Source organism: Engraulis encrasicolus, chromosome 23 (genome assembly GCF_034702125.1).
Source record: "Engraulis encrasicolus isolate BLACKSEA-1 chromosome 23, IST_EnEncr_1.0, whole genome shotgun sequence".
NCBI classification, from domain to species: Eukaryota; Metazoa; Chordata; class Actinopteri; order Clupeiformes; family Engraulidae; genus Engraulis; species Engraulis encrasicolus.
The window spans coordinates 34,317,704-34,332,703 of NC_085879.1; the positions used below are offsets into that span (position 1 = coordinate 34,317,704).

General features: G+C 43.6%; 1 protein-coding gene and 1 long non-coding RNA gene across 3 annotated transcripts in view; one reads left to right on the forward strand and one right to left on the reverse strand.

Moving 5' to 3' along the window:
• Positions 1 to 15,000, forward strand: part of mid2 (midline 2) — a 254,743-nt gene that overhangs the window by 65,659 nt on the left and 174,084 nt on the right. The gene's annotated exons all lie outside the window — the stretch shown is intronic.
• LOC134439556 (uncharacterized) lies at positions 9,493 to 10,282 on the reverse strand. The gene is made up of 3 exons (XR_010032776.1): positions 10,058 to 10,282; positions 9,685 to 9,813; positions 9,493 to 9,574 (listed from the first exon to the last, which is right to left on the reverse strand). It is a non-coding gene; the product is annotated as an uncharacterized LOC134439556 (long non-coding RNA).

The window sequence follows — 15,000 nt, forward strand, 5'->3', positions numbered from 1 at the left end:
AGTTATGTAGGCCTACAGTCTTACAGTATTTTCTATATTTTCTCAATCTCAAGCACATTGTGTATGATATGATACAATTAGGCCTACTATTTATAAAGTGCTGTCAATCAATTAAAAATTGTAATAATGTAAAATGTCACAAGTTGACAGACACACACACACACACACACGTGGAGAAAAAGTGTCTCTCATACTGACACAGGGCCTACATTTTCCCAGTGGGTGCCTTGCTCAATTGGCACCTGAAATAAAAAATCATATCAGCTGAGGCATATTGGTTTTCACACACATACAAATACATCTTCATGAATCTGGTCTGCAAATATAGCAGTTTTCAAACAAATGAAGCTAACATTTTGCTTATGCTTTCATTAATGGCAGCCCTGCTGACATTCATGAAGAGAATGTGCAAGGGTAGAACTAGCTTTCTATAATTTACTGCTACTAATGTGACCTAGCAAAGGGGAGGACCTCAGACGTTTTGTCAACAAAACAGCAGAGATTCAATATTGATTCAGCAACCATCAATACATCTTCAAGTTGTTCGACTGTGTTTGTAGCCTAAAGAAGGGCTTAGCAAGTTAGCATTCAAAACGAAGTATTTGGGGACAGTTTATAAGTGTGAAATGTTAAACCAGCAGTTCGTTTTTTGAAGTAGCATTTCAGTTAGCTGCAGGAGGCTAAAATGCCATTTCCTAGTAACAACCAGTTTGAAGTCCTTAAGACACCGTTTGTAATCAAATATAGACCATAACCTTTCAAAAACGGAGCATAGAGAACGTTGTAAATCATTTATTTACAGACTGACACCTTTGTTGTTGTCCAACTCACTACTGTACGCAGCCTGCCCGTGTCCGGCCGACGCAACTGAAGAGAAATGAACAGAGCCATCTAATAACAGAGTTACGCCACTCCCATAGACCTCTATGGACCAATCTTTCCACAGCAATGGCGGCTCTCATGGAGCCTCACGGAGAGTTAACATGGAAATCCCCATTGACTTTAGTTCTATTAGAAGTTACTTAGTTCCAGGAGGTGGCGGTATAACACAGAAAATGTGGTAAAGGTCATGTAATTTGTTTGTACTTAATCTTTGTTTGGTATGTGATGGTTCTGTGTTAGTTTCCAACGAACAGAAGTTTACTGTTAAGAAACATTTGAATCTACGCGAATCACATCACCAACCGACTTCCTGGTCCCCGGTTTGCGCAACTCTGTTATTAGATGGCTCTGGAAATGAAGAGCTCACGTCACGTCTCTCGAATCGAGGGAGGGGCGGGTCTACCTAGCGTAGCTTGTTATCGTGCATGCTGGGAGTTGTAGTTTAGCTAATGCTACAAGCCATGCAAGCCAGCCAGTTTAACAGATTTTGTTGTGGTGGCTAACGTGGTGGCTGAGAGTGATCACGTGGTGGCGGTAGCCACCACCTGGGGGCGCCCCTGGTGTGTGTGTGTGTGTGTGTGTGTGTGTGTGTGTGTGTGTGTGTGTGTGTGTGTGTGTGTGTGTGTGTGTGTGTGTGTGTGTGTGTGTGTGTGTGTGTGTATGTACATTATGTGAATGGGTTTGTGTGCATGTTTCTTTGCGTGCGTTGCTCTCTATGTGGACAGTGCTGTATTTGTTTGTGTTTGTTTGTTTGTTGAGTCTTAGGGGTGAGGGCATGGAGGCAGGGTGTGGTGTGTGTGTGTGTGTGTGTGTGTGTGTGTGTGTGTGTGTGTGTGTGTGTGTGTGTGTGTGTGTGTGTGTGTGTGTGTGTGTGTGTGTGTGTGTGTGTGTGTGTGTGTGTGTGTGTGTGTGTGTGTGTGTGTGTCACTGTGTCTATGTGTATGTCGGAGTGTTTCACATCACATCATGTAATTATATCATTGCCTTGACATCCACATCCCCTCCTCTCCCTCTCACTCTCCCTGCCACCACCACCTCCTCCTCCCCTCCTCTCCCTCTACCCCCTCCGCCTCCTCCTCCCCTCTCCTCCTCCCCTCCCCTCCTCTCCCTCTACCCACTTCTCCACCTCCGCCTCCTCCTCCTCCTCCTCCTCTCCCTCTTCTCCTCTCCCTCTCCTCCTCCCCTCCCCTCCTCTCCCTCTCCTCCTCCCCTCCCCTCCTCTCCCTCTACCCACTCCTCCACCTCTGCCTCCTCCTCCTCCTTCTCTCCCTCTCCTCCTTCTCCACCTCCTCCTCCCTCACTTCATGTCCATCCACGTCCTCTCCTCCCGCCCTCCTCTCCCTCTCCCTGCCACCTCCACTTCCCCTCCTCTCCCTCTACCCCCTCCTCCACCTCCCCTCCTCTTCTCTCCCTCTCCCTCTACCCCCTCCTCCACCTCCTCCTCCTCCTCTCCTCTCCCTCTCCTCCTCCTCCACCTCCTCCTCCTACTCTCCCTCTCCTCCTCCTCCACCTCCTCTCCTCTTCTCTCCCTCTCCCCCTTCCCCTCCTCCACCTCCTCCTCCTCCTCTCCTCTCCCTCTCCTCCTCCTCCTCTCCTCTCCCTCTCCTCCTCCACCTCCCCTCCTCTTCTCTCCCTCTCCCTCTACCCCCTCCTCCACCTCCTCCTCCTCCTCTCCACTCCCTCTCCTCCTCCTCCACCTCCTCCTCCGTCACGTCATGCCCATTAGCTCTCTTGCTTCATGGATCACTTAGTGGAGTACTTCATGCTAAGAATGTGACAGCTAGCAGACAGTAATGCCGCTGCTGCTGTGCACAACATTCTGCTGGAAGATCTTTAAAAAAAGCCCATGCAATTTTCGACAGTAGCAGCCATTAGCATCCAAATGTGAGCAAACAAAGACAGTACGCCCACAGTAGGCTCCTGTTTTCTTTTTAGTGTTTAGGGTTCCTCTTTCTCCCATGAGCAGACGCACACTGTAGACTCTTCCCAGTGGCAGAACAATTACATACAGGGCCCCAGAGCAAGATACTTGTAGGGCCCCCGAAACGGCCTGCCAAGGTCACAATAGGGCCCCCAGATCCAATACAGCAGGGCACTGGGCCCCGGGGCAAATGCCCTGCTCCACCTCCACCCCCCTGCTCGCCCCCCCTAGCTCCACCCCTGACTCTTTCTATGTTGAAGCGCCCCCAAACAACCCCAAATATCAGCATGTACACTGTAAGCTCTTTCTACGCTGAAGCACGGCATGGCACCCACTCCCCCTTTCAAAGGCAACGTCGTCTAAAATGCAGCCGGCTGTTAGCTCGTACACACAGTGCCGCTAAATATGCTTCCACGGTGCATTAGCTGCGTCGTGAACCGTGAAAAGGGCCCTCTCTATATTCTCAATTACCCTAATGCATTTTTAGTCCACGACGGCACCCCCCTCCACCCCCCACCTTTGTTGTGACACTTATTTGAAAAGTGGTGTCTGGGGTTATTTAATTGCAGTGTTTACTCTTTTACGGGCACCTGTGCTCTATCTCTCCTCTCGTCTCCTCTCCTCTCCTCTCCTCTCCTCTCCTCTCCTCTTCTCTACTCTCCTCTTGCCTACTCCCCCGTTTGAAGGTAATGCCAATTCAGAATAAACAGAGCATTTTCTATTTGCATTATAATGACCCGGGGTAAAAATGCAAGATGGGAAAGCAAAACAGAGGCCCATCGGTGGAGCTTCTCTACGTATATCTGATCTAAACTGATTCTCGAGTCTCATTATCGACCTGGCATGAAGCGGGGAAAAAAGGACCCTCGCCAACTAAATCAGCCACTTTGCGATTCTCATCCTGTTGGTAAACATTACGTTAAATCTGAAAGTAATGATTGCTCCCCCCTCCCCTCCCCCCCACACCGCCACACACACACACCTCCACACACACACACCTCCACACACACACACACACACACACACACACACACACACACACACACACACACACACACACACACACACACACACACACACACACACCTCCTCTTCCCTTCTCTATTCTCTGGGCTGCAAATTATGCCTAAGCAGCAGCCATTTGAGGGCACATTACGGATTCTGGGCTCGACGCGGACAGATAAACACAGACCCCAGTTGCCTCCTGCTCCCCTCTGTCTCCTCTCCTCTCCTCTCCTCTTCCTCTCTCCTCTTCCTCTCTCCTCTTCCTCTCTCGCTCCTCTTCCTCTCTCCTCTGCCTCTCTCTCTATTCTTCTCTTGTCTCCTCTTCCTCTCTCCTCTGCCTCTCTCTCTCCTCTTCTCTCCTCTCCTCTTCCTCTCTCCTCTTGCTCTATTCCCTGTCTCTCTCCTCTTCCTCTCTCCTCTTCCTCTCTCCTCTGCCTCTCTCCTCTGCCTCTCTCCTCTTCCGCTCTGCTCTTCCTCTCCTCTCTCCTCTTCCTCTATTTATTTCCTCTCTCCTTTTCCTCTATTCATTTCCTCTCTCCTCTGTCTCTCTCTCCTCTTCCTCTCTCTCCCATGTCTCTCTCCTCTTCCTCTCTCCTCTTCCTCTCTCTCCTATGTCTCTCTCCTCTTCCTCTCTCCTCTTTCTCCCTCCTCTGCCTCTCTCCTCTTTCTCTCTCCCATGCCTCCTCCCTCCTTTTCCTCTTCCTTCCCCCTCCAATGTCTCTCTCCTTTTCCTATTTCCCATGCCTCTCTCTCCTCTTCCTTTCTCCTCTTCCTCTCCCCTCTGCCTCGCCTGCCGTACCGTGCCGTACCGTGCCGTGCCTGCCTGTCTTTTGTCTCTCTCTGCATAATCATTGTTTGTCACCCTGCTTCTCCAGGTGCCCAGTTACCCTACATGATAGCTCCTGAGCACACACGTGTGCGGGGGTACGCACACACATACGTGTAGGGACACACGCGCACATGCGCGCGCGCACACACACACACACACACATGCACGGATACGCACACACACACACACACACACACACACACACACACACACACACAGACACACACACACACACACACACACACACACACACACACACACACACACACACACACACACACACACACAAACACACACACACACACACACACACACACACACACAACCACACACACACACACACACACCACCTGCTGTGGATATGCCCTTTCCTACTCCACCATGCTTTTTCATTAGCTTTGAAATCCTCTGTTCCAACTTCCTGTGTCTGGAGGGAGGGAGGCAGTTTTCAGGATTTTTACAGAGCAGAAGCACACAGTTGTAGCATCGCTCCCTGACACACTCTGAATAAATAACTTTTGAACAGAATTAGCAAATGACGTACAAGCGAATTACTAAAATGGCTTATCCTCTGTCTTCTCAGTGTCACCTTAAATCAGGGAAGTTGACTAGTCTGAATACATAAAACGGATCACAAGTCTGTATCCACTTTTAACACTGAGTAAAAATTAACTTGCTCTAAAACATTAAACATTAATTAGCCCTAAAAAGTAAAAGCAATAGGGCAACAATAATAATAACAACTTGGTTTCCTACATAATTAGCCTTATGAAGACAAAAGAATATGGCGGCAATAATCAAAGCATTACCAGTTTTTTGTTGTGCACAGCAAAAACCGGAGGGTTGAATCAACTCCCACAGAGTCAATTTTAACATTTTTTGCGGGTTTATATGAGTCCACACTCTACAGAGTTAAATTAACATTTTCAATATAGTTAATATATAACACTGTGCCAAGAGTTACTTTTTAACTCCCTAAACTGGGTTAAAGTAACACTATATAGAGTAACATTGACACTTTATCAGAGTTCGTTTTTCACTCCCTAAACTGGGTTAACTTAACACTGCATTGAGTTACATTAACACTATATCAGAGTTCCTTTTCAACTCCCTATATAAGGTTAAATTTACACTATATCGATATACATTAACACTATGTCAGAGTTCCTTTTAACTCCTTAAACTGGGTTAAATTAACACTATATCGATTTAAATTAACACTAAATCAGAGCTCCTTTTAGCTTCCTAAACTGGGTTAAATCGACACAACATACTTTAAAAATCGGACAATACAACCATTAAAATGACAATAATTAATTCCAAGAAAAATGTGTCTTCAAAAACACAATTTATTTTAACTTTTTAGAATTGTTGACCAATGCATTAATTAAGATCAATTTAAAAAACAAAATACAAGAATGCATAATATTTCAGATCTCTTTTTTTATTGCTGAACAATGAAGGTAATTAACAATACATTTCATAATATACTATAAAGATGCAAATCACAGCAGTGTAGCATTAACACATGATAGCATTGGAGCAATAAAACCTTAATTGAATTTACATGCGTCTTTGTATCCTCTTTGCAAAGACGGGTTATCAGCAAGACTGATCACTCATGACTGAAAAGACTCAACTACATCATAGCAACATTGCTATGACATTACCAAGAGCCTTAAGTAACAGGTTAAAACTCAGTCATTACAATATTGGTGACAGTAAAGGCTCTGCTGAAAGGGGTTAAAGGAAATGGTTCAGTTTTACCAATGTACCATTTGATTTCAGTGACACTGTAGAATTATAGAATTTCAAAAATTTAGTTTCACCTTACCTTTTGTATAGCACACTGTAAAACAGCACATTAAAATGTTTAAAGGGACACTGTGCAGGAAATAGTCAAAAAAGGTACTGCAACTATGCTGCTCATTGAAACTGGGTTGCCTATTGCCAAATTTGATATTTACATGAACGTTTACTAAGTAATAAACAAATATTTTCTAGTATGGTCCAAGTACAGTCATTTTTGCAGCTAAAAATGGCTGTTTATGGAAATTCAAAATGGCGGACCATGGAGAAGATCCCCCTTTTCATGTATGAAAAATTCATTTTTTTTCAGTCATAATGAATACCGGTACTTAGAATTTGATAGTGGTGGTAAATATTCATGAAAAAGGTAACATTATTGAATGGGTAGCATGAATTCTGGAAATAAACAACAAAAAATCTCACACAGTGTCCCTTTAACCCCTTTGCGAAGAGCCCATGTGCTTTGCACAGAGAATATGTTGCTTTTTTAGCTATGAGTAAACAGGCCCGCCAGCAGGTTCATCTGCACAAACAGGCTTCTCACCGTACTTTTGGTTAATTACAAAATTTAAAGTGCATCCATAACTGCGCTAACAGAGTGGAGTGAACTTTTTGTCCCCAGGTTGAAATTTGTCTTGGGCTCTATAGTCACTACATTCCATACAGTACTTACATAACCAGCATATAACAGAACATAAATAAAAAAGAACATTGGAAAAACATAGAAAACATTAAAATAAAAAACATCAAAGTGTGCACTGCATGTCTATGGCATGTCTATCCGCCATTAACAGACAAGGTATTCCCTGATGGGTGGTTATCCGAATAATACATTTCAAACACAGCATGTATTCAGTCCAAAAGAAGTGACAGGGATGTCGCAACATTTAGATTGACAGTTTGTACAGGACCTTGTAGCAGCTGGCTTGTAGATACTCAAGGCTCACGTAGTAGATGATCTCCCAAAAGCACGGTGAAGCTGGCTCTTGGCATCTCACCACAAGTCTTGAAAAAGCAAAACAAAAGAAAAGTGTAAATGATTAGGCCAAGACATGGCTCTTCCATCTCAGTCATCATAAATATGGTTTAGGTAAATTATGAAAAATATATATAAAATGTTATTTCTGACTTGACTGCATGTGCATTTTGGGTGCTACACGCTATGTCTGTTTTACATGTTAACAGATCATGCACTCATTAGAATGAGATGACGGACAGGGCTGGAAAAAAGAGGCTGTTGGGTCCTGACAAGCCAGTAGTAGTGAGAACAATATAATTAGATGTTGAAACTAGTAGGGATTTTCCTTTAAGGTTGTGTGTGTTTATCTGTGTGTGGTGTAGAGTGGAGTGTGCATGCGCATGTTTTGTACGTGTGTGCATGGGTGCAGATAGCGGGGGGACGGGGGGGGACATGACGTACCCAGATTTTCATTCACGTGGACCCGTCCCCCTCACTTTTATGGAGAAAATATCTGATTTCTGCCTTTGCATTTTGCAATGTGCGAAATAGCGCCTCCCTGGACCATTCACTTTCATATGTGGCAAAAAAACGGCATTACACTCTATAAACGGCTCTGTCAGCTCACTGTGTCAGCTGACTCAACAGTGACACCAGGTAGCGACATAGAATCTCTATGCTTGCGATGGTGTGGTGAGGTATTGCAGAATTAAGCAAATGCATTGAAGTTAATGGCAGTAAATCTATTTTTTTCATTGGCTAACAGCCACTGAAGTCCCAGATTTGAAGCGCCATAAGCTTTTTGCTTCTCACGGTGATTGGCTTTTGACAGGGCTAGATTCAGGAAGTGGAGAAGAGCAGGCGTCATATTTACATTATATTTGTGGCTCAAACCAGTTATTAAAGTTAATGTCTAAGACAGTCCCTTTCTTGCTAACTGTGATGTGGATTACAAAAACTGTGGAACGTGAACGATGGTGGTGGAACGCATGGATTAAAAATTGGGATTTAGCTTCTTTCAAGACAACGTTTTAAGGTAAGGTCACTATGGGTTCATATCCGCTGTGACGCTGTTTGTAGTTGCTGAAGTTAACAGATGTTAATTGTTCAGAAGGGGTTTTTTTGTCTCTGTCGTGGACCTGTTTTCGAGTGAAAAGACAGCTTTGTAGGGCCATGCCATGCCAGCTGTCAATCAAAGCCAACGCAAGTAGCTGTCGTGTCGGTCTCTTGTTTTGTAGCCTAGGCCTATGCTGTGAACATCGGACTTAATGTCTTTTTTTACGGATTTTTGGAATGATGATTGCGGAGGTGTCATTCTGTTGGATGCATTTACTGTGGATTGTTGTTAAACGGCGGTATTACAACGCAAATGTGTGGATTGCTTTAAGTGGTGGAGTGAACTGAAGGATACAATATGACACGCAGCGTGGTAGAAAAATGACGAGTAGCCTAGTGGCAGAGAGGTTGTCTGAAGAGCTCAAGAATCACCATTTAAGTCGCTTTTATCAAAAATGTCTAATCTGGAGGAGACCATATAGCCTAGTTTGACTTGGTTACCCAGTTTCTTGCTTAGCCTACCAATATATCAATCGCACGCCCCAAAACCGCGCCTGGACTCAAGTTATGTTTGCATGCAAAATCACTGCGAGACTGGTCGTCTTAAAATTTCTATAGCCATAAATCACACAGTGTTGCATAGCCTGCTGTAGGCCTACATTAATACAACGTGAAATTTGTTGACAGTTCTCCTGTTTAAAGTTTGAATTGGTTGGGAAAGTAGCACTTGCTGATGGGATGGGAGAGGTGTTTAGAAGCGCGCACTGGGGCGGGGTCTTGGTGGGAGACTCGTGCACATTCTGAGTAGAAGCTGGAGCGGTTTAAACATTTGTGATGTTTTAATTTTTTAATCAAGATTATTTTTTTTAATGTAGTAGACCTAGGCTACTAAAGCAAATACAATTATTTAGCGGAAGATGAATAGGCGACTAACAATAAAAAAACGATATTCAGTGTATTATAATCAGGGTATTATAATAGCCTAATGCACGCATGGGCTGTTATGCATGACATAAAAAAGATCTTACTTCCTACATCCTGATGTTTGAGGACTCCTCAGATAAGTAGTGTCGCAGACCCAGCAGAGCAGAAGTCCCCTTCTTTCATTTGTGTCCTACAGCAGAAAAAGAATGAATAACTATAAGTAATAGTAATTGGGATTTTACTGTGAAATATATAGTACAACTGGCACCCATGTTTACAATAACTGGATCATACACTCACACTTCAGTGCTGGGTTCTTCCCTCGATGCAGACAGCTTCATACACATTAAGCGGTTTTGGTGCCAGGTCATCACGTCCATCGAGGAACGACTCCGTGCCTACCGGAATGACTCTGTGCCTACCGGTGCCCTAAGAGGAAGACAAAAAGAAAGACAGCAAGTTTGAGAATTTGGCAGACAAAAAGACAGAACATACAGTAAATCGTTGCAAAATTGTCTGAAGTGACACCAGACAGTAGGCCTAGGCATTCCATGCACATTCACAGAATCAAAGAACAATATCAGGCCAGCTCTCATTGTGTGTGTGTGCGTGTGTGTGTGTGCGTGTGCATTAACGCCTGCTGTTGTGTTGTGCATTGATATAAAAAACTTACTTCATAGATGCAGATGATATCCAAGAGCTTCGCCGACCCAGCTGAGCAGCATTCTTCTCCTTTTACTTGTGTCCTACAGCCAAAAAATAAACAGTTATTGTGATTTTATTGTTAAAGTAATAGGCCTACAATATAGTTGACACATTTGTCCTGAACTCAGTCAATTACATCTCTCAGACAATCCAAATCGGTTTTCATCGGTTTACTTCTTCAGTGACTTAGTTCCAGCTTCCTACACATCCAGCTGTCTTGGTAACAGGTCAGAGAAAAGACGTCCATCTTATCCAGAGCAGAAGAGATTTTTTTTTTTTTAAAGACAAAACGTTACAGGGCTTTCCAGACACACCTTCAAAACATACAGGCAACCTTAACTAAATGTATGAAAGGCTTTTGTCTCACTACTGTAGTGCACACAACAACTTTACATATTTAATTTACATTAATAAAAATATAAACCAACCAGTCTTCGGAAATGCTGCACATACCAGGGCTTTTTCTGAACGGGGAAATAGGGGCGCTCCACCCTCATACCTCCGCGGGTGCACCCTCATACTTTTATATATATTTGAGCACCCCTAGTAAATTTCTCATTCACGGGGGGAACACCCCCCGCAACCTGCCATGATGCTCCCTCATGCCAAAAAATCCTACAAAAAGCCCTGCATACTACAGAGTAGGCCTACAATATCACAGTCACACTAGAACTAAACGGTCTCTGGAACTAGGCTACTACACACGCACGATTTGCGGCTGATATAAGCTATCATGCATAGCTTGTAGTAGCTGTTGCCTTATAAGTTATTGCCTATGCTCTAGCCACAACTTTCTTTAAACCAGTAAACTTCCCTGTAGTGTCAACAAAGCAACAAATCCCTGCTCGTGAAAGAGAGAAATTGGCTAACTATAACCCTCCGCATTAAAGCCTTATGATTTTGGAACACAACGACAGGTGAATACTGCCCTACAATTTCAGAACGCAGTATAATTCAAAATGCCAAACTGAGAAAAAAGGCTTTAAAGTTTCCTTTCTGTCCACGCGACTGTGTTGGAGGTAAAGTGGTGATGACACTTCCATATAATACTTTTTTATGGTGAAAATTTATGCACGCAAGAAAAAAGCAAAAAAAACAACATTCTCATTACTTTTTAGCTGAAAAATCATTATACTGCGCTCTGTTGTGGTATTACTGTCTACACCAAAACCACGGTGTCAATGGAGAAGTGCAGTATAATTCGCATTATACTGCGTTCTTGCGTAGTAACACGTAACCTCCTAAAACCAAAAAGCGCAGTATAATCAGTTTTTTGCGTTTTTTTCCGAAACGGGACCAAGTTGGGCCAAAAAATTTTAACACAAGAAAAAGAAGGTATTTTAAAGCCAATTTCCGGTCTAAACCCATTTTCGACCATTTTCAAGATACTGCGTTCTGATATTGTAGGGCAGAATAGGCCTAAACCGTTTCCCACGCAGCCTTCATCCGCATAATCAAACAGTTAGTAGACGAGCTACGACGCTAGCCAAGCAAGCAAAGCACATAGCACTGTATACGAGCCGAGATAAGAAACGTCCGTTGACACAAACAATAAACCATTGTCGCGACAACATTTTCTTGCAAGCAAGCTGACCAAGCACATGATGCGACTTACCACACCGAACATACCAGAGAAATATAATGCGCGAGCTCTCCCTCTGTCTTTATCAGAGTTCGGACTTGTGGAAGACACAAGTCGCAGTCCATCGACTTACCTAGAAATAACATGACACTTGTGGTAACCGAAGACAGCTTGCGCGCCCCCCAAAACAAAAAAGCTGTCGTTATATTGCATTCTAGGTTGAGTTGAGCAAATGAAGTATAGGCTAGACATAGTCAGCTAATTTATCAGATTTGTGTCAGTTTAGCGTCCTGCATTAGGTATCGCCTGTGAAGTGGGCACACTTAGCCCAATCTATTACCTAAAGCATCCGCCCAAATTGACAGCCAACCATCCGTTATGAGCTCTACTAAGCGAAATAGCAACCAAATGAATCCCAGAAGGGATGATGACTTACCGTAGCTAACCACCGTTGACAGAACCTGGACGAAGTACTTCACAACGAAGTGTAGCCTACCTTTGTAAAATTCATTAAAGCAAGCATCTATATTCCCAAATCCACCACAGGACAGCAAACCGCTGCAGTTAGTGCTTATTCATTTGCTCCCCTTAAAAGACTAGTTAATACCGTTTCCTCCTATTAGGCCTACTTGAAATGTGCCTTGCTTTCCACAAACAGGAACTCACGGCTGACGCACATGTACACCGTGAAAAGCAATTTATGGCAAGTTTATACACATAAAAGGCGCACACTTACCGAAACAATGCTTTCATAAGCCGTCCGGTGTCCTCTTCTGGACGTTGGTAGCATACTGATAGCCGTTCTTCTGGCAATGGCGACCGGTAAAATTCGAAATTCAAATATCGTTGACAAGATAACTCGGCTGAGACGCACTTCACATCTCTACAGAGTTGATTGGCTTGGGTTTGAATAGCTCTGTTAAATAACTCCAACACTGAACACCATTTTAATCAGAATGTGTTAAAATGACATTTTGAGAGTTGAAATCAACTCTGGCATGTTTAACCCTGAAATTTCAACATTCCAGTTTTTGCTGTGTGTGTGCCTGCCTAATTAGCCTGATAAAGACAAAGAATATGACAAAATAATAAAAAAGCAATGATAGTTTTTATTAACATAATTTGCCAGATAAACACAGAAGATTATGGCAAAATGATTAAAAAAAAGCAATACTAGTTTTTGTTGGCATAATTAGCTGGATAAAGACAAAAGAATATGGCAAAATGCTAAAAGCAATGTTCGGGAGTTTTTTTGCATGTGCATAATGAGCCTGATGAAGACATGTTACAGCCACAGCAGCAGGTGCTGTACTACTGGCCATTTGGCCTGTCCACGGGGGATGACTGCGAATGTTAACCTTCTCTGCCAAAAGAATGATAATGAGCGAAAGCAACACTAGCCAGTGACTAGCCAGTGAATAAGATGTATTTTCCTCTCAACTCCCCGCACATGGTCGATTAAGTACCAAAGTTCGCCATCTTGGCTATTCCTCAGGGCAAGTGTGTATGTCACTCGGGTGTGTCATTTGCAGTCAATTTCGCAGCGTTAATTCAACACTTGGAGTGTCAAATGTACACTCGTCTAGGTGGTTCAACTATCTAACTGTTTAATTATTGCGGCTGTGTACCTTAAGCACTTCATTTGATGTCAAACGTTTGTGCCTCTACCAGAGCATTCATTAATAGGTGTCGCAACGTTAAGTGTGGATCACTGTCGGCCTTGGCAGAGAGTAACTGGTGAACCGCTGAGTGGAGTATCTCAGGTCCCCTATCATCATTATCTGATTACAAGCCCCATTTAAAACGACCTCCTAATCCTGCAGATTAGTGGTACTGCAAGAGGCACCGTTGCCAATGAGGCCTGAAAATGGCGGCACACCCCACGAGTCTTGGATCCTCCACCCTCCTCTCCTTCCTCGGTGCAGGTTGGAGGGAAAAAAAGAAAAGACGAAGAAAAAAAAGAAAAACACTTCCTTCCTGTCAACAGGACCTGTGATGGATAGTGCAAAGATGGACCGGCAATCTGCAGGAAGCCAAAAGTATTGCCAGATAAAAGTTGGCACGGCAGAGAGAGAGAGAGAGAGAGAGAGAGAGAGAGAGAGAGAGAGAGAGAGAGAGAGAGAGAGAGAGAGAGATCCTTCAAATGTATGTCACATCCAATCCAGAGCACCAAATCCTCTACTCGACTCTGGTCTGCTCACCAAGTAGTGCTCTCTGGTCGGGTAGAATCAGGGCAAACAGTTGGAGAGATAGATGGACAGACAGACAGATACACAGGCCAGGCAGACAGGCAGTCTGAAGGGGAAGATGAGAAATAGAACACAACCTTACGTTTGATCAAAGGCACTCTGGCTTAGAAGCTTGTAAGGCCTGTGGTTCACTCTCTCGTTTTCCTTTTTCATCTTTTTCTCTCTTTTTTTTTTGCTTTTTGGGAGTTTTGTCATCTGTCTGTTCGGAGGCTGACCGGAGGGGGTGGGTCGGCACCTGCCGCACTGCAGCTGCCAAAAAATTAACTTCTCTGACTTTTCATCTCTCACACTTTGGGGCAAAAACTGTCATCGTTCCATTCATTTTAGGTTTCTGTGCTCATAATAATTCAACATTCGTTTCAGCGAGTCTCACAACACTTCAGGCCAATCAGTCAGATGTGGATTTTTCTTTTAAAGTTGTACAATTTTTTGCATATGACTTTATAGTACCCCAAACGTGCTTATGTAAAACTATTGCAAGAATTTGTTAAATGAACTGTGGGCTTACCCCATAGAGGTTTCCATATTTTAATGAAATACTGCACAAACTAAGTATGATGACAGAGCTTCTAGTAGAAGTGTGTTACCAAAATGAACTCTTAATCTGAAGTCTTAATCTGTTTCGTACTCTCTGTAATGCCATAGCAATGTTGTGATGATGTAGTAGTTGCGTTTTTTTCAGCCCATCAGTGACATTATCTGCACTTAGTGGATACTTTTGATGTTTACCGCTCATCCACATTACGTTCTGCTGATTCATGTGCCCCGAAGGATTTTTTGTGACGTTATGATGAAGTGCTTTGTAATCATCCACAATAAAATGGCAGGTGCCTGTTCTTTGTCGTGCTTTCAGAATAACAGGAGAGACATGGCAATGGTCTTTAATTTTGGCACCTTGAAGTCCTTGGAAGACGCGGCACACTGGAGTGCACAGAGTGCTTCAAGGTGTTCAGCTTTTTTCCTTGGTGCTCATCGGTGTATGGACTCTCAAACATGCAGGATAGAGTAAATCCAAGGCACTCAAGGTTGCGATTTTTATTCTTCTTTATTATTATTAAATGTCTAAAAATGTTTCAACGT